The sequence below is a fragment of the Pan paniscus genome, chromosome 4 (genome assembly GCF_029289425.2).
Source record: "Pan paniscus chromosome 4, NHGRI_mPanPan1-v2.0_pri, whole genome shotgun sequence".
Taxonomy (NCBI): Eukaryota; Metazoa; Chordata; class Mammalia; order Primates; family Hominidae; genus Pan; species Pan paniscus.
In genome coordinates, this window is record NC_073253.2 from 11,013,979 (window position 1) to 11,037,101 (window position 23,123).

General features: G+C 42.6%; 1 long non-coding RNA gene across 1 annotated transcript; it reads right to left on the reverse strand.

Moving 5' to 3' along the window:
* Nucleotides 1-6,344: 6,344 nt before the first annotated feature.
* LOC134730418 (uncharacterized) lies at nt 6,345-19,901 on the reverse strand. The gene is made up of 4 exons (XR_010112177.1): nt 18,663-19,901; nt 17,149-17,283; nt 8,676-8,773; nt 6,345-7,313 (listed from the first exon to the last, which is right to left on the reverse strand). It is a non-coding gene; the product is annotated as an uncharacterized LOC134730418 (long non-coding RNA).
* Nucleotides 19,902-23,123: the final 3,222 nt, after the last annotated feature.

The following is a 23,123-nucleotide window of genomic DNA, read 5'->3' on the forward strand; positions in this document are numbered from 1 at the left end:
CCTTGGCAAAATATTCCTCTTATCTTTATTTAAAAGTTAGAAAATAGAAACTGCAAAAAAGTTGAGAGTAACACAACCATGAATATTGATTTTCTAGGGAATTTCGAATGCTTTGTAAGTTATTTATAAAAAATGTGTTTTAGCAGAGAAATGGGAAGTGGTAAGGAAAATTTTATGTCTAGCTCTTGCATTGAGTCATTATTTGACCTTGTGCAAGCTACTTATGCATTCTGTAATTACATTTCCATATTGGAGGCCACAATACCTATCTTACTTAAAGATTCAAATAGTTATTCAATATTATGTCTTAGCATTTACAGCCCTCGTGCTGTACTATGTGCCTCCTAGAGGTAGTTTTGGCAATCTCAGAGTTTTGATAGCATTAGTGACACCATTTTTCAGAAGGGCTGTTTTCACAGGCTTTGAAATGAAGAAGGTCTCAAAGAAGAGGCTGTTGGCCTGGGTTATTTTTTCCTCCAAAGGAGCATGTTGTATCTTCTCTTACTGGCCATATGGACGTTTTGACTACATTCAAGAAAGAATTAATTTTTATGAATAAGTTTTTTTAAAAGTACAAAAAAAATACACTTTGGAAAACCTAAATAACAGATTAATGTCCAAAGGAAAAAGCAAGTCACCACTTCTCAACAATCCTACCAGCAGGTAAAGTTGACTACTTGTAACATTCTGTTGTACGTCCCTCCAGGCTTCCAGACAAAAATAGACAAGGATTCTTTTTAGCTATCTTATTTTGTAAATTGTCCCTTAATTTGTGTTTGATGTTTTTCTCATAGTTAAAAACAGGAGTTACAGGTTTTTGGAAGGAAGACCATAGTGACCTTTTTTTTTTATCACATTATGTTAATGTGATTATTAACATAATGTTATTAATATGACTAATCACTGAAGATGTCAACCTGATCACCTCATGATAGAAAGCGTTTTTAAGTATGGCCATTTTATTAGATTTAAGTTAATTTATTGGTGAGTTCAGCTCTATAATAGGACTCAATATGAACATGGGCTAAATTCTTTGTATCACAACCTTAAAGTTCCCCAAGAATTGCTAAGAGTCTATATTAACAAGCCTATGCCTGGTCATGAGTCTGGAAGATACCTCTGGGCTCTTGCCATCTCAGCTTTATTTGCTCTCACTATTCTAGGGTTAGAGATGGCAAGTAATTTCCTTAAAAAAATTTAGAGCTTTTTTTTCCTGCTGAAATTACTTGGTTTTTTTTTTTAGACCATCTTTCTTCTCAGCAAGTGATTTCCTATAATTGATTAATTATTCCATTCAGGGTGAAGTATCTGTGTGTGACTTTGCAGGCTAGAGAGGGTTGTAAATAATGACTTCTGTCGGATCCTAGTCCTCAGTGTGTTTGCAGAAAAGCCAGCTCTGTTCTTGCTCAATTTTAGAAAAGGTCCAAGCTTGGGAAGTACAATTGCTGTTAATCCAGATAAGAACAAATCCCAAAGCCATCCTTCAGGTTTGGAGGGACCCTCTGGGGCACCATTCACAAGCTTTTCACTGACACAAGTTAATAAAATGCCTTTGGCCATGGAAAAAATAAAAGAAAATATACAATTTCAGTAGCTCACTGGAGACTTACAACATGACTATTCATGGCCTTAACAAAGAACCACAGGGCATTTGGGTAAAGAAAAGCTACACTTAGCATTCCAGGCAAGGTTGTGGCAAAGGTATAGCTTGACATGACATCACTCAGCACAAATATTGGGGAATAACATGCTGGGTCAGGCTTAGTTTGGGTTTGGCTTATTTACTGTTCCTCTGTCCCTTAAGAATGTTGTTATTCGCCTTTTCTTTTCCCTTCTCTTTTCATTTCAGAAGGAGAAACCAACTCCAAGTTCTGATTGGAATATTTACAGGGTACTGGAGGGGCTCACAGTATTAAGGAGAAGACTCCGGCAGCCTCTGAAAGAAAGAAAACTAGGGAAGCTCTGGAAACACCAATAAACGACCTCTGTCTAGGACACTGCTGGTGGATGACTCAATGTGATGGTTCATTTCATGTGTCAGCTTGGATGGGCTATAGGGTGCAGGTATTGGGTCAAACATTATTCTAGATGTATCTGTGAAGCTCTATTTTAGATGAGATAGACACTGAAATGGGTGAACTTTGAGTAAAGGAGAGCACTCGCTATAATGTGGGTGAGCCTCTTCCAATCAGGTGAAGACCTTAGCAGAAAAAAGACTGACTGTAGGCGTCCCAATCTCATGAGCCAACTCCTTAAAATAAATCTCTCTGTGTGTGTCTCTCTGTCTCTCTCTCTCTCTCTGTCTCTCTCTCTCTCTCACACACACACACACACACACACACACACACACACACACCCCTGTTGGTTCTGTTTCTCTGGAGCACCCTGACTGACATGCTCAGTTATGACTTTCCTCTCTCCTGGATCTCCATTCCAGACCTGATGCAGTGAGCATGCAACATTCTTGGACCTGAACCTACTTTGATTCAGGTGCTATGCTGTACATGACCTTCCTGGGTGTAAGCTGAAGTGGAGAGAACATTTACAACTTAGTGAGCTAATCAAGCAGCCCTGTCAACTGACAACAAGGATGGATGGCCTCATACCATATCACATTTGGCTATATTCTGTTATCTATCATAAGTTACTGATCCTTCTGCCAGGTTTTTCTGAAATTTGATTTCAAGAGATGAGGGCACTCCTATTATCCAGTGTTTTACCCCAGAGCCTATCTTTACCCATTAGGAATGTAACCCCTTAACCTCATACCTTGTGTAACTCCAAGTTGTAAAACACATTTAACATAATTGCATCTGTTCCTAAACCTCTCCCTTGCAGGGAATAGTGTTCATAAATTGTGCCTATTGTTAAAGACTTAAGCTGCAAAATGACCTCGTACTAATTTAGTTCATCATCGCAGATTATATCTTACATAAATTCTCTTGCTAATCAGATTTTCAGAACTCAGTTCTAGTTTTTCTCCTTTCTAACTTGCAAACTGCACATAAACAAAAAGCAATAATGGCTTTTTGTTTATTATTGTTGGTAAGAACACTTAATGAGACATCTACCCTCTTAACAAACCTTTGAGTAATACTGTATTGCTAACTACGGGCATGACGCTATGTAGCAGATCTTTAGAATGTATTCATCTTGCAAACTGTAAGATACACCAAGAGATATGTCTTCCCCTCTCCCAGCCTTTGGCACTACCATTTTACTCTGTTTCTATGAGTTTGACTGTTGTGGCTTGCTCATGTAAGTGGGGTCTTGCAGTATTTGGCCGAATAGTTTCCCACTGCGCACAGATGTCACATTTTCTGTATTCATCTGTCGATGGACACTTACATTGCTTCTGTTCTAACGAATTCATTACACAACAGGAAGTCTTGCTTTCCACCTCCTTTCCCCCCAACTCCCACCTACCTTGCTGGCCTTTCTGATACTAAAGTCTGCCTGTCCCATGGAGCCAGCTCTTTCCATCAACAGCCCTACGCTCTCTGCTTTGTTTGATCTCAGTTCCCTGGTGTTTGTTTCCATTTCCAACTTTCACTTAGGTGTCTGGAGAGCTGAGTGGTCCTTGAGGGTCCAAACAGCAAAGTACAGGAGCTGAGAGACTGAAAGGAAGTCTGTCCTTATCATCAGCCCAAGTGTGGTTGTCATGGTAGACATCTTCTGACCCTGAGCCTTCCTCCTGGAGTCTCTTTTCTGTTCCTACAGTCCCAAGGCTGTAGTAACGGAGAGGAGGGAGGCATGGTTGGCTACTAGGCTCTGAAGGTAAATCTAGAAATCTCAAGGCCGGGAAGGGAGTTGTTGATTTCATAGACTTTCTTTTATTCAAGAAAATATTTTTGAGCACCTTCCTTTTGCCAGGCACCTTTCTAGAAAGTGAAGATAAAGTTTCAGCTCTCTCAGAGCTTATACTGTAGTCCAATGGAGGCCGACACAGTACATGGTGACGAGTAACAGAGGTAGGCTTCTGGTATTCTCCTCTAAAACAGACTGAAATGCTGAATAATGATCCAGTTTCTAAAGCTTTCCAATATTAATATAATGTGTTGTTTCTGGACAGTTCCTTGGAACACATTTTAAAAGATGAAAGTCAGGTGCCAAGGCATTCATGCTTTATGTTATGTGCGGGCAAGATCTTTCAGGAAGCAATTTTGGGTAGGGAGAGGCTGGCTTGCATACACTTTATCCCTTTCGGTTATTCATGCCAGAGAGATGGGGCAAGTCTTTTGAAGATAGTCCTTCATTCTCTCTAGCAGGTGTCAGTAAACTGTGGCTAAAGGACAAGTCCAGTCCACCACCTATTTTTGTAAATAATGTTCTAATGGAACACAGCCACATCACTCACTTAAGTATTGTCTGTGGCCGCTTTTGTGCTACAAGAGCAGAATTGAGTAGTTGCAACAGAGGTGGCATGGGCTGTAAAGCAGAAGTATTAATTTGACCCTCTAGAGAAAGTGTGTAGGCCCCTTCTCTACAACAGTGGTTTTAGTGTGGTCCCTGGAGCAGTAGCATCTGCACCACTGAGAGGTTATAAAGAAATCCAAGTTCTTATCCTACCATAGATCTGCTAAATCTGAAACCCTAGGCTGGGTCCCAGCAATCCATGTTTTCATAAGCCCTCCTGGTGGTTCTAACGCATGCTAAAGTTTGAGAACCGCTGAACATCGCTAATCTGTAGTTTCTAGGGGACTATTGCCTGCTAGGAAGTCAGAAGCCTGCAGCAGTTTTGAAATACTGATATCTCCTTATTCTTTTACGTGATTGCTTATAAACTGAGTGCTGTGTGTCATGATGTATTGGGTGATGCATTTCAAGAGAAGCTATGTGTAATGGCGCTAATGATTAAGAATTGTGCTTACAGCAGAAAGGATCATTAGCTGATTTTATAACACTTATGAGGACTAATATTTAGCTCATTGATTTATGAACATCGCATCAATGTTCCTTTTTAAAGTTAAATCTCTTTAAATTAATTTCGATCACAGTTGAGGAGAAGACGTTGACTGATGGCATTGTGTTCGTGTGCTGTGATTGCGAACAGCTCCTGGTGTTTTCCCAGGTGGCCATGAATGGGTCTGATTTATGGATTCCCCTGAAAGGCACAAGAAAAGCATGAATGTCATGGTGTCCTTCTTGGCTGGGGTCAGTTGTGATGCTGCCACTGGAGGCTGCTGCCTCTTGCCCACTGTTACCCTCCTTTAAGGAAGAAAAGGCTGGCAGGCAGGGCACACACCAAGTCAAGTTTCAGTTTTGGGATATCTGAGATGTGGTGTAAAGGACAGAATGGAAGGGCAAGCCCCGGGAGCTGTCAGCTTGAGGCCTGAAATAACAGACTTCTCTACTTCTGTGAGTGGATTAGGAAAGAGAAGACTCGGTCAGACTTCTTCAAATTTTCGACTTGGCTGACTCTTGTTTCTGGACATTCAGACTTAAAACATCTTCATGGGCAAGTGCCTTCCTCTACCTTAATTTCAGGTTTAGTAATTATTATTATGAGCTTTTTTTTTCTCATTTATATTGCCTGTATCTCCTAAATAGATGGGATTTTCATGGACAGCCTCATGATTTTTTTTTTGCCATATTATCAACTCAAAGAAATGTATGATATCACTGTTCCAACTGATTAGGTAGACATTCATCATTAGGGTGACAAAGAGAAGATTTCACATCTTACCACTCTCACCCCAGTGGTTCAACAACTTTTTAAATGATTGTAGATGACAGGAGAAGTCACAGGTCGGGGGTCACTACTTGGATGGTGATTGCCAATACAACCTTTTAATATAATCTGCCCATATTTATGTTAAAGCGTTTTATACACGTGGTACTTTAACGCTGTGTCAGAAATAATAATGTTCTAGCTGTACTGTACCATTATCGCTAATTTTAATTTTATTCTCAACTAGAGTACATTTGAGTATTGTTTACTACAGGGTTGGTAAACAGTAGTCTGCAAGGCAGGTCTGACTTGGTGCCTGTTTGTGTAAAGTTTTATTGGAACACAGTCATGCCCATTTCTTTACATATTGTTCATTGCTGCTTTTTGGCTACAATGGCGGGGTTGAGGAGTCGTGGCAGACACATTTGGCCCCCAAAGTACAATAAATTGACTCTAGCCCTTTGCAGAAGGTTTGCCATCCCCTGCTCTGCTGCATCACTTCACACACCAACAAAGGCAGCAGCTCAAGGTTAGGCATAGACATTTGTAGACACAAAATCAGATCACAAATGCCTTCCTTCACATTTTAGCTCACATTTTAGCAGGTATCAGCAAAGAAGAGGAAACAAAGTGCTTTGTACTCAGAAAGTATTTCAGATAATGAATCACTTTATGATTTTCCATGATTTACTTTTAACTCTTACTTTTCCATTTATTTATTTATTTATTTATTTATTTATTTATGAAATGGAGTTTCGCTCTGTCGCCCAGGCTGGAGTGCTGTGGTGCGATCTCGCCTCACTGCAGCCTCCACCTCCCGGGTTCACGCCATTCTCCTGCCTCAGCCTCCCGAGTAGCTGGGACTGCAGGCGCTCGCCACCACGCTCGACTAATTTTTTGTATTTTTAGTAGAGACAGGGTTTCACCGTGTTAGCCAGGATGGTCTTGATCTCCTGACCTCATGATCCACCTGCCTCGGCCTCCCAAAGTGCTGGGATTACAGGCGTGAGCCACCGCACCTGGCCAAGTATTTTAAGGCTTCTATTCAAAACTAAAACGAACTGTTAGAAAAAATGTAATATCTGAAATGTATCATTCTGAATATATTTTTGTAAATATCTAATCACAAATGGTCATTTTTTAATGGAATAGTAAAGGCCAGACTTGATCTAACACCAGCAACAGTAAACAAGTGGGAGAAAAACAAACATCTCTCCATGAATCCAATTGCGTGAGTGCCCTTGTTCACTACAGAGTGCTTTTCTTAATGATGAAATAAGAATGTCTACCTTTAGAACAATTGTCATTCAGTGGGAGGTATGGAGTCAGCCTGGAGCACCTCTAAAAATAAAAAAATTATGAAATTCAGAAACTTATAAAATTCAAACATATTCCCTTTTCCTAGCAGGCAGTAAAATGACAGCCATGTGAAACTCATGATTACAGTTAAGAAAGGAATAGAACAGAGGTCCCATTTGATCACTGTTGGGGTTAGACCTATTAGAAGATGCATGCTCTGGAAAAAGAAGCCAATGAAGAGAGCAAAAGGGCCGAGCAGCCAGGGTTGTTGCTGTTTATGTCTTTGTTGACCTATCCATCCATAATCATATATTTTGAGCACCAGCTTTGCACGAGGCATCACCTTAGAGGTAAAAAAGAAAAAAATGAAATAAAAATAAGTCTTCCTCTAGCCTTATCATAGTTCTGCGAGGTCTTGGGTCTTTGGGGAGAACAGAGAGACCCCAGCCCCAGTGTTCACATCGCTTTGCCAATGCCCGCACTTATGTGGGTATCTATCTGCAGCTCCATCATGCCCTGGAATGGCTCTAAGACATGCTTCTGTGCTTCTTGCTGCAGCTCCTCCCAGTGGCCAACAGCAATGATCTGTCCCCTGTCTAGGGGCTCCCATATGCCCACTCTCCACCTGCCAGCAGAGCCCAGTCTGCACCCTCAGGTGGAGGGACAAACACAAGATGGGCCTGAGACGGGCTGGCTGAGCCTGAATCCAGCATTCTACCTTGATGAATCTCCTACTCTCTCGGCTTGAGATTCCCCCAGGGTAGAGCAAGGGGCTCTGTTCAGAGATGTATGGCTCCTCCAGCTTTAACCTGTTGAGTCTGCACAGGGAGCCATCTCCTGGTTGCAACCAAGTCAGGCCATGGAGTGGAGCAAGAGTTAGAGGCCCCACAGCAGGAGTGGATTCCACACCAAGATCCTCAGCTTAGCCTGGGAAGTTTGGATTTCTTTGGTTACGTTTAAGACACAAAACTGATTGAAGAGAGATTCACAATAGAGATTATAGAAACTAGCAAATAAACGGAAACATTGCTTCCGGCCCTTGAGTGGCAGGTTAGAGATTTAGCTGGGAACCTGGAACTTTGTCTTCCAATTCTGCTTCTGCCACTTGCTGGCTGTAAGATTTGGGGCAAGTTACTTCACCTATTCATACCTCAGTTTCTTCAAGAGTGAAATGGGAATATGAGGGGCCTGCCTCAGTGGGCCCTTGTTTAAAGAAGCTATTATGTTTAAAGACTATAGAACAATACAGGGAAACTGTGAGCACATGTTAGGCTGGTGCAGCACAGCCTCAGGGAACAGAGAGAAGGCCAGGGCTCTGGCCCTCATCTCTAACCCTGAGTGGTGACTCAGGCTGCTGCCCCAATGGCCTAAACAGTAGCTGCAGAGGCCTGACAAAACCCAAAAGCTATACAAAGGCTCAGGTCTTGGAGATCAGTCTAGGTTTTCACTGGTGAGAAGGAAGAGGCCCTTCAGAAGATCCTACAGAAGCCCCCAGGCTCTGACATCCACGGCCAGTCCACAAACTCTCTACCACTGCTGGGCAAACAGGCAGCAACGGCTCTCCCTCCTTCCTCATTCCCACCAGCCTCCCAGTCCAGGCGTCTTTTTCTCTTTAAAGGTTCCCAGATGTGAATTTGAAAGGTAAGGAAGGAGAGGCAGACAAGAGAAGGGAAAAGATATGGTTGGAGTTGCCCCTGATACTCACATTCTTCTAGAAAGAACATTCCTCAGCCTACCACTGTATGCAAGGCTCTGAGCAGCTGATCGTCCAGACTAGTGAAGGCCCAGCTCTGTTCTGATGGGCTGAGATGGAAGAGAAAGATGTGTTAGGCAGAAAGAGAAAATGTGTGTGTGGCAGAGGACAGAGGCTGCTTCAGACAACTGCTTGCAGGAGCTACAGGGCATGTATGCACACACATGCACACATGTAGGTGTACATGCACATATATAGGTACACACATGCACACACATGGGCACACATAGGTGTACACCTGCACACATGCATGCACACAGTCACATGCATGAATGCACACATAAACACAGGCACACACACACAGGCCTTCTGCATACATAAATACACACACAGGTATACACACACTCAGGCAGAGCTACTTTCAGCTGCATGATGGTAGGCAGAGGCAGTGACAGTAGGAATGTCCAGCTTACTTATCTGCTGGTGAAGACCCAGACCAATTTCCCAGATGGTGACTTTCTGTCCAACATTAGTCCCCTGTCTTCTAGGGTTTGAGGCATTGAGAAATTGACAGCCATGGGCCCTGGAGGTCTGTAATTGTTTAGCAATCAGCTCTCTGGGGGTCAGGGATATGGGGGAGAGCCCTGATTTGTAGAGTTTGCCCATTTCTGTGGTGTAAACACTCCACTCATAAATGATTTCAGGCTACCAAAATGATGTCACTGAAAACAGTGTTGGTAGGAGGCACTAGTAGTCCACTCTTGTAAACAATACAGCTGGCTTAGGTACTAAGGAATCACAAGTTGGGTAAAGTGAAGGAATGGTTTTCCAAATCAAAAGACCACCATGATACCAAACACCAACAAGAAACAGAACTGACACACCATCTCATCTACTGGCCGAAATCTACTTGTTCAATTGATAACATGTGCTCCAGTCAACTAAAACAATGGAGAAATCTTAGAAAGAAAACATTCCCTTTTGATTTATGACACAATGTATAGTTAACAAATGTAGAATTTTTTCCTGTCTGGAAATTGGCAAAATGATAAATATTACTGTATAAGCTCTGGGAGACATCTACTCTGATGAGATTTTCAGTTGTTTTGTTTTGGTTTTGTTTATAATAATTTTGAACAGCTTTGTATCACACTGAGTTAGGGGAAAGGAGAATTTACTAGAAATGCACCCTAAGTGAGGCCAGTGTATAAGGATGTACCACCTCACATGTGTGGGATAGTTTTGCAAGAGGGATTAATGGTCATCTGAACCTTCAGAAAGACTGGAGTGGGCAGCAGCAAACTCCCCCTTCTTGAGAAATTGCTAAGTCCTTCTGCAAGCAACAGCCTTGTGCCATCATTTGGCAAAATCCTCATCAAACAACTTCTTTCATTCCTCTGCTTCCACCCAGTTGTTGCAGCTCAAATTTTTATTAGGTTTTCTGGATGTAAACTTGAGATGGCTCCCAGTGCAAACAGAGAAAGCTCCTGTTACAGTCCATTTAAAAAACTGCCCACTTGAATAGGGGAAGAGGAAACACATTCTGTATTTATTCAAAAGCAATGGAGCCTCAAACAATAAGTGAAGATTATAATATTCTTGAGGGAGGCAAAATTTTCAGTTTCAATATAAACTACACAATTGGTTATCTCTGTACCACTCAGAAAGTATCCCAGCCAAATGAGTGAAATATGCTCTGGACAGCCAAGATCCTTTACAGAACAGCAATCAAAACAAAGGAAAAAAAAAGAGATAAAAATAGAACATCTCTCCCTGACACTAGCCCCCAAGCACAAAGCTATAAACCTATCAGAAGCATAAGTTTAACATCTCATCCTTCAGGAAAATATTAATGAAGCTATAAGACGATCAGAGCTTGGATTTATGAGGCATCAGCTTCTTTCCAACTCCAGATAAACATTAAGCTCCAGCTTATAAGAGGAAAGGAGTTGATGAGTCTGGGTGTAATCACTTTAAGTAAATGTAGTATCCAAAGTCTCAAAAACAAACAACTCAAAAAACAAATAAATACATAGGAAAGGGGCAGCAAACAGCTGGCTACTTTACATGTAATCTGGTCAAGCTTCACACACCTCCATCTGCAAGAGGCTCCTGAGGAGGAAACCAGGATTCACAAAGGCAAACTTCCACCCACATTCTCACAGCTGGTCAGTGGAAGAGACAGAATCAAACCTAAGGCTCTTCTGCCTTTTGCCATGAAAATAGCATATAGGTCTGAAGAAGATAATAAATTCTTGGAGCAGGAATAGAGGCACCCAGCACTTGCCTCCTCCACAAAGAAAGACCAAAACAGCAAACAGATAACCACACGTCGAATAGTGCATCTAGGATAATACACTGGAATTCAGCAGGGAAGTGGCAGGGACACTTTGAAGCATGGAGGTGGGGAAAGCAAAGCAGCTGGTCCACCTAAGATTGGTATAAAGCCAGAAGGAACTCCCCATTGTGGGGAAAAGATAGGCAAGAGATTCCCAACAGTCCACATTCCCACCACAGACTCCTGCAATACTGGTCATGAGAGAACCCCTTGGCCTTCACAGGCCCTTAGACTAGTACAGGGAGCTGCCTGGAGTATGCATGACTGCATTGTCCTAGAGAGGAAATGCTGGGTCCTTCTCATCCCTTAAGACCCAAGCTGCTATGGCATGGCACCATTTTGAGAGTCCAGCCTCCACCAGACTACATTCTGCCCTGGAGCCCAATATCCCCTGCATCTCCACATCCATGGAGTACCCCCTGAGCTGCCCCCATGTCCACCCAGAGGTCTTTAGCATCACAACACCATCTGGACCCAGTGGTTTGGCTGGATCCTCAGCACTCTAGCCCATGCAGTGTCCTGTGGCCACACAGAGAGCAGGCAGTGCACCACACAGGAAGGCTACCCTCAGAACAGAGGGAGCCCAAGTGCATGCTCTCCAGAGCCTGGGAGCCACCTGCCCAGGGCTGCTGCCACCAGAAGCACCCCACCCCTCCAGTAGTGGGGCCACTGCACACCTGCATGCTGTCCAGCTCCAGTCTACAGCTCCCAGCGTGAGCAACGCAGAAGATGGGTGATTTCTGCACTTCCAACTGAGGTACTGGGTTCATCTCACTGGGGCTTGTTGGACAGTGGGTGCAGCCCATGGAGTGTGAGCCAAAGCAGGGCGGGGCATCACCTCACCTGGGAAGTGCAAGGGGTCAGGGAATTCCCTTTCCTAGGCAAGGGAAGCTGTGACAGACAGTATTTGGAAAATCAGAACACTCCCACCCTAATACTACGCTCTTCCAATGGTCTTAGCAAACAGCACACTAGGAGATTATATTCCGTGCCTGGCTCAGAGGGTCCCATGCCCAAGGAGCCTTGCTCACTGCTAGCACAGCAGTCTGAGATAGAACTGCAAGGAGGCAGTGAGGCTGGGGGAGGGGCGTCCGCCATTGCTGAGGCTTGAGTAAGTAAACAAAGCATCTGGGAAGCTCGAACTGGGTGGAGCCCGCCGCAGCTCAAGGAGGCCTGCCTGCCTCTGTAGACTCCACCTCTGGGGGCAGGGCATAGCTGAACAAAAGGAAGCAGAAATTTTTGCAGACTTAAACATTCCTGTCTGACAGCTTTGAAGAGAGTAGTGGTTCTCCCAGCATAGAGTTTGAGATCTGAGAATGGACAGAGTGCCTCCTCAAGAGGGTCCCTGACCCCCAAGTAGCCTAACTGGGAGACACGTCCCAGTAGGGGCTGACTGACACCTCATACATCTGGGTGCCTCTCTAAGATGAAGCTTCCAGAGGAAGGATCAGGCAGCAACATTTGCCGTTCTGCAATATTTGCTGTTCTGCAGCCTCCGCTGGTGATACCCAGGCAAACAGGGTCTGGAGTGGACCTCCAGCAAACTCCAACAGACCTGCAGCTGAGGGTCATGACTGTTAGAAGGAAAACTAACAAACAGAAAGGACATCCACACCAAAACCCCATCTGTACGTCACCATCATCAAAGATCAAAGGTGGATAAAACCACAAAGATGGGGAGAAACCAGAGCAGAAAAGCTGAAAATTCTAAAAATCAGAGCACCTCTTCTCCTCCAAAGGAACACAGCTCCTCACCAGCAACAGAACAAAGCTGGACAGAGAATGACTTTGATGAGATGAGAGGAGAAGGCTTCAGATGATTGGTAATAATAAACTACTCTGAGCTAAAGGAGGTTGTTTGAACCCATCGGAAAGAAGCTGAAAACCTTGAAAAAAGATTAGACAAATGGCTAACTAGAATAAATAAGCATAGAGAGTACCTTTTTTTTTTTTTTTGAGATGGAGTCTCGCTCTGTCGCCCAGGCTGGAGTGCAGTGGCAGAATCTCGGCTCACTGCAAGCTCTGCCTCCCGGGTTTATGCCATTCTCCTGCCTCAGCCTCCTGAGTAGCTGGGACTACAGGTGCCCACCACCACACCTGGCTAATTTTTTGTATTTTTAGTAGAGATGGGGTTTCACCGTGTTAGCCAGGATGGTCTCAATCTCCTGACCTCGTGATCCGCCCACCTCAGCCTCCCAAAGTGCGGGGATTACAGGTGTGAGCCACTGCGCCCGGCCCGAGAAGACCTTAAATGACCTGATGGAGCAGAAAACCATGGCATGAGAACTACATGATGCATGCACAAGCTTCAGTAGCTGATTCAATCAAGTGGAAGAAAGGGTATCAGTGATTGAAGATCAGAAGAAAGAAATGAAGTGAGAAGAGAAGTTTGGAGAAAAAAGAGTAAAAATAAATGAACAAAGCCTCCAAGAAATATGGGACTATGTGAAAAGACCAAATCTACGTCTGATTGGTGTACCTGAAAGTGACGAGGAGAATGGAACCAAGTTGGAAAACACTCTGCAGGATAATTATCTAGGAGAACTTCCCCAATCTAGCAAGGCAGGCCAACATTCAAATTCAGGAAGTACAGAGAACACCACAAAGATACTCTTTGAGAAGAGCAACTCCAAGACACATAATTGTCAGATTCACCAAAGTTGAAATGAAGGAAAAAATGTTAAGGGCAGCCGTAGAGAAAGGTCGGGTTACCCACAAAGGGAAGCACATCAGACTAACAGTGGATCTCTCGGCAGAAGCTCTACAAGCCAGAAGAGAGTGGGGGCCAATATTCAATATTCTTAAAGGAAAGAATTTTCAACCCAGAATTTCATATCCAACCAAACTAAACTTCATAAGTGAAGGAGAAATAAAATACTTTACAGACAAACAAATGCTAGGAGATTTTGTCACCACCAGGCCTGCCCTACAAGAGCTCCTGAAGGAAGCACTAAACATGGAAAGGAAAAACTGGTACCAGCCGCTGCAAAAACATGCCAAATTGTAAAGACCATCAATGCTAGGAAGAAACTACATCAACTAACAAGCAAAATAACCAGCTAACATCATAATGACAGGATCAAATTCACACATAACAATATTAACCTTAAATGTAAATGGGCTAAATGCTCCAATTAAAAGACACAGACTGGCAAATTGGATAAAGAGTCAAGACTCATCAGTGTGCTGTGTTCAGGAGACCCATCTCACGTGCAGAGACACACATAGGCTCAAAATAAAGGGATGAAGGAAGATCTACCAAGCAAATGGAAAACAAACAAACAAAAAAGCAGGGTTGCAATCCTAGTCTCTGATAAAACAGACTTTAAACCAACAAAGATCAAAAGACTCAAAGAAGGCCATTACATAATGGTAAAGGGATCAATTCAACAAGAAGAATTAACTTTCCTAAATATATATGCACCCAATAAAGGAAGACCCAGATTCATAAAGCAAGTCCTTAGAGACCTACAAAAAGACTTAGACTCCCACACAATAATAATGGGAGACTTTAACACCCCACTGTCAACATTAGACAGATCATTGAGACAGAAAGTTAACAAGGATATCCAGGAATTGAACTCAGCTCTGCACCAAGCGGACCTAATAGACATCTACAGAACTCTCCACCCCAAATCAACAGAATATACATTCTTCTCAGCACCATATCACACTTATTCCAAAATTGACCACATAGTTGGAAGTAAAGCACTCCTCAGCAAATGTAAAAGAACAGAAATTATAACAAACTGTCTCTCAGACCACAGTGCAATCAAACTACAACTCAGGATTAAGAAACTCACTCAAAACTGCTCGACTACATGGAAACTGAACAACCTGCTCCTGAATGACTACTGGGTACATAATGAAATGAAGGCAGAAATAAAGATGTTCTTTGAAACCAATAAGAACAAAGACACAACATACCAGAATCTCTGGGACACATTTAAAGCAGTGTGTAGAGGGAAATTTATAGCACTAAATGCCCACAAGAGAAAGCAGGAAAGATCTAAAATTGACACCCTAACATCACAATTAAAAGAACTAGAGAAGCAAGAGCAAACACATTCAAAACTAGTGGAAGGCAAGAAATAACTAAGATCAGAGCAGAACTGAAGGAAATAGAGACACAAAAAACCTTTCAAAAAAATCAATGAATCCAGGAGCTGGCTTTTTGAAAAGATCAGCAAAATTGATAGACCACTAGCAAGACTAATAAAGAAGAAAAGAGAGAAGAATCAAATAGATGCAATAAAAAATGATAAACAGGATATCACCACCAATCCCACAGAAATACAAACTACCATCAGAGAATACTATAAACACCTCTACGCAAATAAACTAGAAAATCTAGAAGAAATGGATGAATTCCTGGATACATACACCCTCCCAAGACTAAACCAGGAAGAAGTTGAATCCCTGAATAGACCAATAACAGGCTCTGAAATTCAGGCAATAATTAATAGCCTACCAACCAAAAAAAGTCCAGCATCAGATGGATTCACAGCTGAATTCTACCAGAGATACAAAGAGGAGCTGGTACCATTCCTTCTGAAACTATTCCAATCAATAGAAAAAGAGGGCTGAGGTGATGGGGTTTTCTAAATATACAATCATGTCATCTGCAAATAGGGACAATTTGACTTCATCTTTTCCTAATTGAATACCCTTTATTTCTTTCTCCTGCCTGATTGCCCTGGCCAGAACTTCCAACACTATGTTGAATAGGAGTGGTGAGAGAGGGCATCCCTGTCTTGTGCCAGTTTTCAAAGGGAATGCTTCCAGTTTTAACCACCACACCTGGCTAATTTTTTGTATTTTTAGTAGATACGGGGTTTCACCATGTTAGCCAGGATGGTCTCGATCAGGAAAGGGAATTCTTATACACTGTTGGTGGGAATGTAAATTAGTGCAGCCATTGTAGAAAACAGTGTAGAGATATCAAAAAAACAAGAATAGAACTACCATACAATCTAGCAATCCTACTACTGGGTGTTTATCCAAAAGAAAAAAAATCACAGATTGCTTGAGTTCAGGAGTTCAAGATCAGCCTGGGCAACATGGCAAAACCCCGTCTCTACAAAGAATACAAAAATTAACCAGGTGTGGTAACATGCGCCTATAGTCCCAGCTACTTAGAGGGCTGAGGTGGTAGGATTTCTTTAGCCTAGGAGGTAGAGGCTGCAGTGAGCCATATTATGCCACTGCACTGCAGCCTGGGTGACAGTGAGATCAGGTCTTTAAACACACACACACACACACATACATGAAAGGAAATTAGCATATCAAAGGGATAACTGCATTCCCATGTTTACTGCAGCACTATTTGCAATAGCAAAGATATAGAATCAATGTAAGTGTCCATCAACAGGCAAATGGATAAAGAAAATCTGTATATATACACAATTGAATATTATTCAGCCATTTAAAAAGAATAAAATCTTGTAATTCATGGTAAATGGATGAGCTTAGAGACCACAATGTTAAGTGAAATGTCAGGCACAGGAAGATATGTACTACATGTTCTCACTTATGTGTGGGAGTTAATAAAAAATTTGAGTTCATGGAAGTGGAGAGTAGAATTGTGAGTATCAGAGGTTGGGGAGAGTAAAGGGGAGAGGGAGATAGGGAGGGTCTGGTTAATGGATACAAAATTACAGCTAGACAGAATAAGTTCAAGTGTTCTATATTGCTGTAGGGTGACTACAGTTAACAAAAATTTATTATATATTTTCGAATTAGTAGAAGAAAGGATTTTGAATGTTCATGATATGAAGAAATAAATGTTCGAGATAATGGGTATGCTAATTACCCTGATTTGATCATTACACACTGTATACATGTACTGAAATATTTCTCTGTATCCCATAAAGATGCACAACATATAGAATAAAAAAAGAATCAAACCCAAGTTTTCCTGGCTCAAGATTACTTATCTTTTCACCATGTCAGGAGGGTGCCCCATTATCAAAAGTATTATTTATATAACAACCTTTTAAAAAAATAACTTCCCCTTCATCAATTTAAAAGCTATAAGCATTTCATTTTGTGCACTTTCTAGAAACTTGTATCTTAAAAGCACTGAGGTGAATTTATTTTCTGAGTTGCAGGGGAAACAGATAGAACAGGGGTAGAGAAAGATACAACCTTGTGTTCACCAGAAGGCTGAGACATTAGGATCCTGAGGCCTTCAAGTTGAGTCCTTCCTCTACCATTTTGGAGCTGTGTAATCTTCAGCAAGTTAGTAAACCTCTCTGAATCTCAGCTGTCCTCCTTTGTAAACTGGAGTGAATAATAGATATCACTGCATGTAATAGGCATCACTGTTCAAAGTGTTTGATTAGATAAACTAGGTCTTGCTTGGCACATACAGAAGGCTGTGATTTTCAGCTATTATTTCTGTATTCATCAATCCTAAGATGCATTTTTTTTCACAATTTAACATTTTTTCAGTGCATCTGACTGCCTATGGCATCTGTGTCAAATTTTAATGTGTCACTGTGTCAAATTTTAATGATGCATCTTACAATCAGTGGAGTCTTGATTTGATGAATTGTGGTCTTGTAATTATCAGTACTATTATTACCAAAGAGATCTGGCCATAAAATAATAATGAGACTGTTTCCACAAGCTGTAGACAATAAGCACCTTATTATTTTATAATAGCATGGCACAAATTTCCCGCTGGAAGACTCTCCTGGGGGCCTCCATGTAATGGCTAAGATGGATGAATATTGCCTTCTGGCAGTAATGGACTTTCTGTAGATCTGTCTTATGTTAAGCAATCTCAAGATGTGAAAATCCAGATTTCTGTTTTAAAAATTAATTAGAAGGTGACACTTCAAAATAGAAGAGCTTCACAAAAGTATCCATTTGGAGCAGTATTTCTCAATATTTCTTTCCTCATTACCTCCCTCCCCAATAACAAGGCTTTTTAGACATTTTTGTCCTAATCACTCCCCCAATGAAATTTTAATATTGAAGACATACTGTATACCTATTTATGTATTGTTTGTATATTTTTTCTTAACACATGAAATGATATATAAAAGATGTATAAAAGAGTACCATTTGTTGCACACACCCTCTCATTCAAATTTTCACCCCCTTGAGTACAATATCTCCTCTTTGAGAATGCATACGTTAGAGACAGACCTTAAAGGACATTTAAAATATCGTATGGCTTTGGAAATTTTAATTTGCACTCAATTTTCCTAGGACACATCAACTACAGATAGGAAGGCATACAAGTATATTAGATAAAATGTCACCGTGGGGTGTCCACTCTATGTTGATTACAGGCTAATGTCTGCCTAGTTGTTTTTTAGACCATGCTACCCAACCAAAACACCAAGAGGAAGGGACACCTGTGAGCCATTTGTAATTCCTATAATGGAAGAAAACTTGTCTCAAAGTTAAGTTGACTTTTAAAAATGTGCCTAAGTGTTATTCAATCACAGAATTTCATTTGTTAACGTTATTTCTACAATGGCTCCCAAATATTTTTTCTTTTCTCACATTATTATTTCTTTAATACCAGAAATCAACACCCTGATCAAAAGTTTCCAGAAATATTCCCTACAGTTGAACCCCAAGGGAAGGATTCTTTATATCCATCATCTTAAGGGCCATGGCCAGACGAAAGTTCCCTGGGCCCTCACCTGCCTTCAGGCCCCGGGCCTTAGAGGAAGGACTCTTGAAGCAGCACAAAAAGCTGCTTCCTGTTTCCCACTTCCCACTTCCTGCTTCTGGCTTCCCACTTCCTGCTTCCTGCTTCTGGCTTTGGCTGAGCATCCGAAGGAGGAACAATGCTGGGTTCCTGGGCTATGGTGCTTTTGCCTCAGAGTGGATGGGGGAAACCGTGGCAGAGGCTTGGTCCAGAAGATGGGCAGAGGTACTCAGGGGGCCAGGCTCAGGCCACCCCACCCCACTGCTCAGGAGATAGGCAGTTTAGTTTGATGTTTGAAATACCATTTCAAGAGGCCCGCCACTCCACTATGAGGTAAATAGCCTAAAATGTTAAAAATAAAACAAACATCTCCACTAAAAATACAAAAATTAGGCAGGTGTGGTGGCACGCACCTGTAATCCCAGCTACTCAGGAGGCTGAGGCAGGAGAATTACTTGAACCTGGGAGGTGGAGGTTGCAGTGAGCAGAGATTGCACCATTGCACTCCAGCCTGGGCAAAAGAGTGAGACTCTGTCTCAAAAAAAAATAAATAAATAAAAAATAAAATAAAAATAACATAATAAAACAAAAAACACAGGCTGTGAGAATTTTCATCTGAGTTTTAGCTTAGTACAAGGACTCTGGAAGACTCTGAAGCATTCACCGTGGCTATCATCTGTGTCTTTCTGAGCCTTGGGAAAAGCAAGGTACCTGCTTAGAGGCTTTTCTCCTTTCTGGGGCTTGATGACCTTGTGTCACCCTTCCATGCAGTGGAAGGACTGTTCCACTGTGACAGTATTTACTCTGTTATGTACCCCAAACCTGGCTACCTCCATGCCTCACTGAAGCAGGCAGGGCCAGGGCTGTCCTTGACACTCCTTTTTCCTTGTGCAATGCTGTGTTGGGGTCTCTGACTTGGAAGGAGGTTGGCCAAGTTCAAGGTTCACAAGGATGCCTGTACCCAGCCATTCTGCCAGCAGACTGCAGACATATGAGCCAGCCAAGCTGAGAACGCTGAGCCTGGCCTAGGTCAGCAGAACCTCCCCACCCAACTCAGAAATGACACACTGACACATGGTTGTGTGTGTGTGTGTGTGTGTTTCAGTGTCTCACTCTATTGCCCAGGCTGGAGTGCAGTGGCGTGATCTCAGCTCTCTGCAACCCCCATCTCCCAGGTTCAAGCAATTCTCCTGCCTCAGCCTCCCGAGTAGCTAGGATTACAGGTACGTGCCACCACGCCCGGATAATTTTTGTATTTTTAGTAGAGACAGGGTTTCGCCATGTTGGCCAGGCTGGTCTTGAACTCCTGACCTCAGGTGATCCACCTGCCTCGGCATCCCAAAGTGCTGGGATTACAGGCATGAGCCACCACACCCGGCCAGTTGTGGTTTTCAGGCAGTGTATTTGGGGGTATTGTGTTGCTCATTGATAACTAATTGAAACACCTGGAGCACAATAAACATTGAGTAAATGTAGCTAGCATCTTTAGCTTTTTATTCAGCTCCCCACGTAAGTACTGGTTTCTCCATGGTGAGCCTCCGCCCCTACCTGCGTGACTGTCCTCGCTAGTCCCTGCTGGCCTCTGCTGTCCATGCTAAGCACAGGTATCACCCAGCTTCATAGGCACTGAACATCCTCTGCGTCCTGCTTTTCATTCCTGACACACAGTTCAAGGAAAAACAAACCCAAAGTGGCTTTTCCTAATAGAAGAAAGCGTAGAATATATAAATTCCCAGAACCAGATTTTCACACAACGAAGGCAAGGTGAGAACTCCTTGATTCCAGCCACTGCTGTCTGATGTCAGTTTGACTTCCTTCTATTTCTTTTAAGCAGGGAAATGAACATTAATCTTCACCCTCACAATTGTCCCAGGCAAGCCACAAAGTGCTGAGCACAAGGGGAAGGCTGGCTAAGTATGTGTGGAGTGGAATTGGATTAGATGGGGAGAAACTCTGGTTGCCTCTGAACTTGATTTCTACTTGGGCCAGCTATGTGCCGTTTGACCTTGGCCCAAACAGCCCTCCTCTCTATCTGTGCTGCTTCTTCTGTAAAATAGGAATAATTACGTCAGCTCAACTCATCTCATCCATTGTTGCAAGGAGTAAATTAGATGGCACGTGTGAAAATGCTTTGTAAACTACTGAGAACTGTGTAATGCATTGTAAGGCATTGTCATGATTGCTACTATTTCAAGTCCAGTGGGGGAGATTGGATCGAAGAAGAATGGCAGACAGCCCAGGGTTGTGGGGGCAGTGAGGCTGACTTGTTTATCAGTAGAAAAAGCATTCTGACTCATCTCAGAAAAGAATCTTGGCAAACACAAAGAAAATAGTCTGGAGAAAGCTGATGAGCCCACAGTTGGAATTCTGTATTGGGGTTTAGAAATGTGAGCACCAGGATGCTGAAAACATGAGCACCAGGATGCTGAAAACATTGAAAAGAGTCCAGGCAAAAGCAGGGCAGTTACTAGAGAACAGAAGTCTCAACTTGCGAAGAATTCAGTGTGAAACACATGCGCTTTGGCCACCAGGAAATTATACTTGTTTGCCCAAGTTTTTTCCAAGAGGAAGATGCTTCAGGGATATGTAACATGCTCTTGTGGGAAGAATGCTGGTTTATAGGCCTCTGCACAGGGACTCCCCTAAACCTCTACCCCAAGTCTGGATGAAGAAAACAGTGAGAGGTGCACCAGATGAGGAGCCAAAGCTTTTCACAAGAACCAAACAATGTTTTACCAGTTAGGGTGGTTTTGGCTGTAAGTAATAGACCAGATAACAAAGAAGCTAAGGTCATTTATTATTTCCTTCACAAGAAGTTCAGAGATAGGCCAGTACCAGGCTTGGTTAACTCAGCAGTGCAACAAAATCCTCTAAAACTCAATTCCTCCCCCCTTCTCTCTCTGTGATCCTCGTGGGCTTGATTTATCCTTTTAGGGTTGGCTTCCCTCATGATGCAGAGATGGCTATGACAATTCCAGGCATGCCATGTAGATGACAACATCTCTGTCCCTTTTTAAAAGTAAGGGATAATTTCCCAGAGGTTCCCCAGCAGATTCTCACTTCCACTGCCCTTGACCATGACTGTGATCTCTTTCCAAGCTGTATTAGTCCGGGTTCTCCTGAGAAACAGAACTAATAGGAGATAGATATATTTATGTACATACACTCAAGTGTGTATGTGTTTGTGTGTGTGTGTATATATATAAAATAAGGAATTGGCTTACATGATTATGGAGGCTGAAATGTCCCCAGATCTGCAGTGCAAAGGCCTGAGATTCAGGAGAGCTAATGATGTTAAGTTCTAGCATGAGTCCAAAGCAGAAGAGAGACGTCCCAGCCCAAAGTCAGGCAGGCAGAGAGAGCAAATTCTGTCTTGCTCAGCCTTTTATTCTAATCAGGCCTTCAACAGATTGGATGAGGCCCATCCACATTGGGGAGGGCAATCTGCTTCACTCAGTCTACCAATTCCCATGCTAATCTCACCTGGAAACACCATCACAGACACACCCAGAAATAATGTTTACCCAAATATCCAGATGCCTCATGGCACAGTCAAGTTGACACAACAGTAACCATCACACAATCTTAAACTAGCCACCAACAAGGGGAGTAAAATGACTATGAATGGCCTAGACCAATCCCAATTCACCCTAGGGCTAGAGGGGGAGCTCAGCCCCCAGAAGCTCAAGGCCTTCCAGTCCCTGGACACAGCTGGGGTTCTGTTGGCAAGTAATAGGGGGAAGAGCTGTGGGGCAGTGACCAAGAATGGCTGCATCCTCTGCTCCATGTAACTCACCGAGGAGGTCCCCAAAATGTAATGCATGACAGGATGTTAGCTAACGCTTGCTGGGCACGTACTCTGCACTAGGTGTGGTACTAAGCACTTGGTAGGTGTCATCTCATTCAATCAGTTTAACAACCTGAAGCTCCTTGTATTGGGCTTTGTTGGGAGGTGAGATGGACCTTAATAACTGAATCTTCCTGGAAGAGCCCAGGGTTAATCCTCTTAATATCAAATTGCTCTCCAGAAATAACTGATTTGCTGTGGTTCTTGTGAATTCCTTCTTCTTTTCTTTCTAGTAGTTGACTTCACTTTAGACAACTGCAATTTCTACTCTGGCATGATTTCTCAGAGGGGGTCCTCAGCAAACCTGCCTGGGGTCAGGGAGAGAGTCCAGTGATATGAAAAACTAGCCCAGAATGGAAAACTCCTTGAAGTTCTGCAATTATATATTATTTTTTATTTTGTTTTTGATTTTTTGAATTGGATTTGATTTGTTGAATAAATTAATTCAAGCAATACAAAAGTACTGTTGAGAGCAAGTGTGCCTCCCACCTTAGTCCCTGCCCAAATCAGCTCTCCCATGGATCCATTCATCCTTCCCTTCCTAGTTATTGATAAACTATTGTTACGCAAAGGTCTGTGCCAGGTTCAAGCTGACTCGTGGAGTTC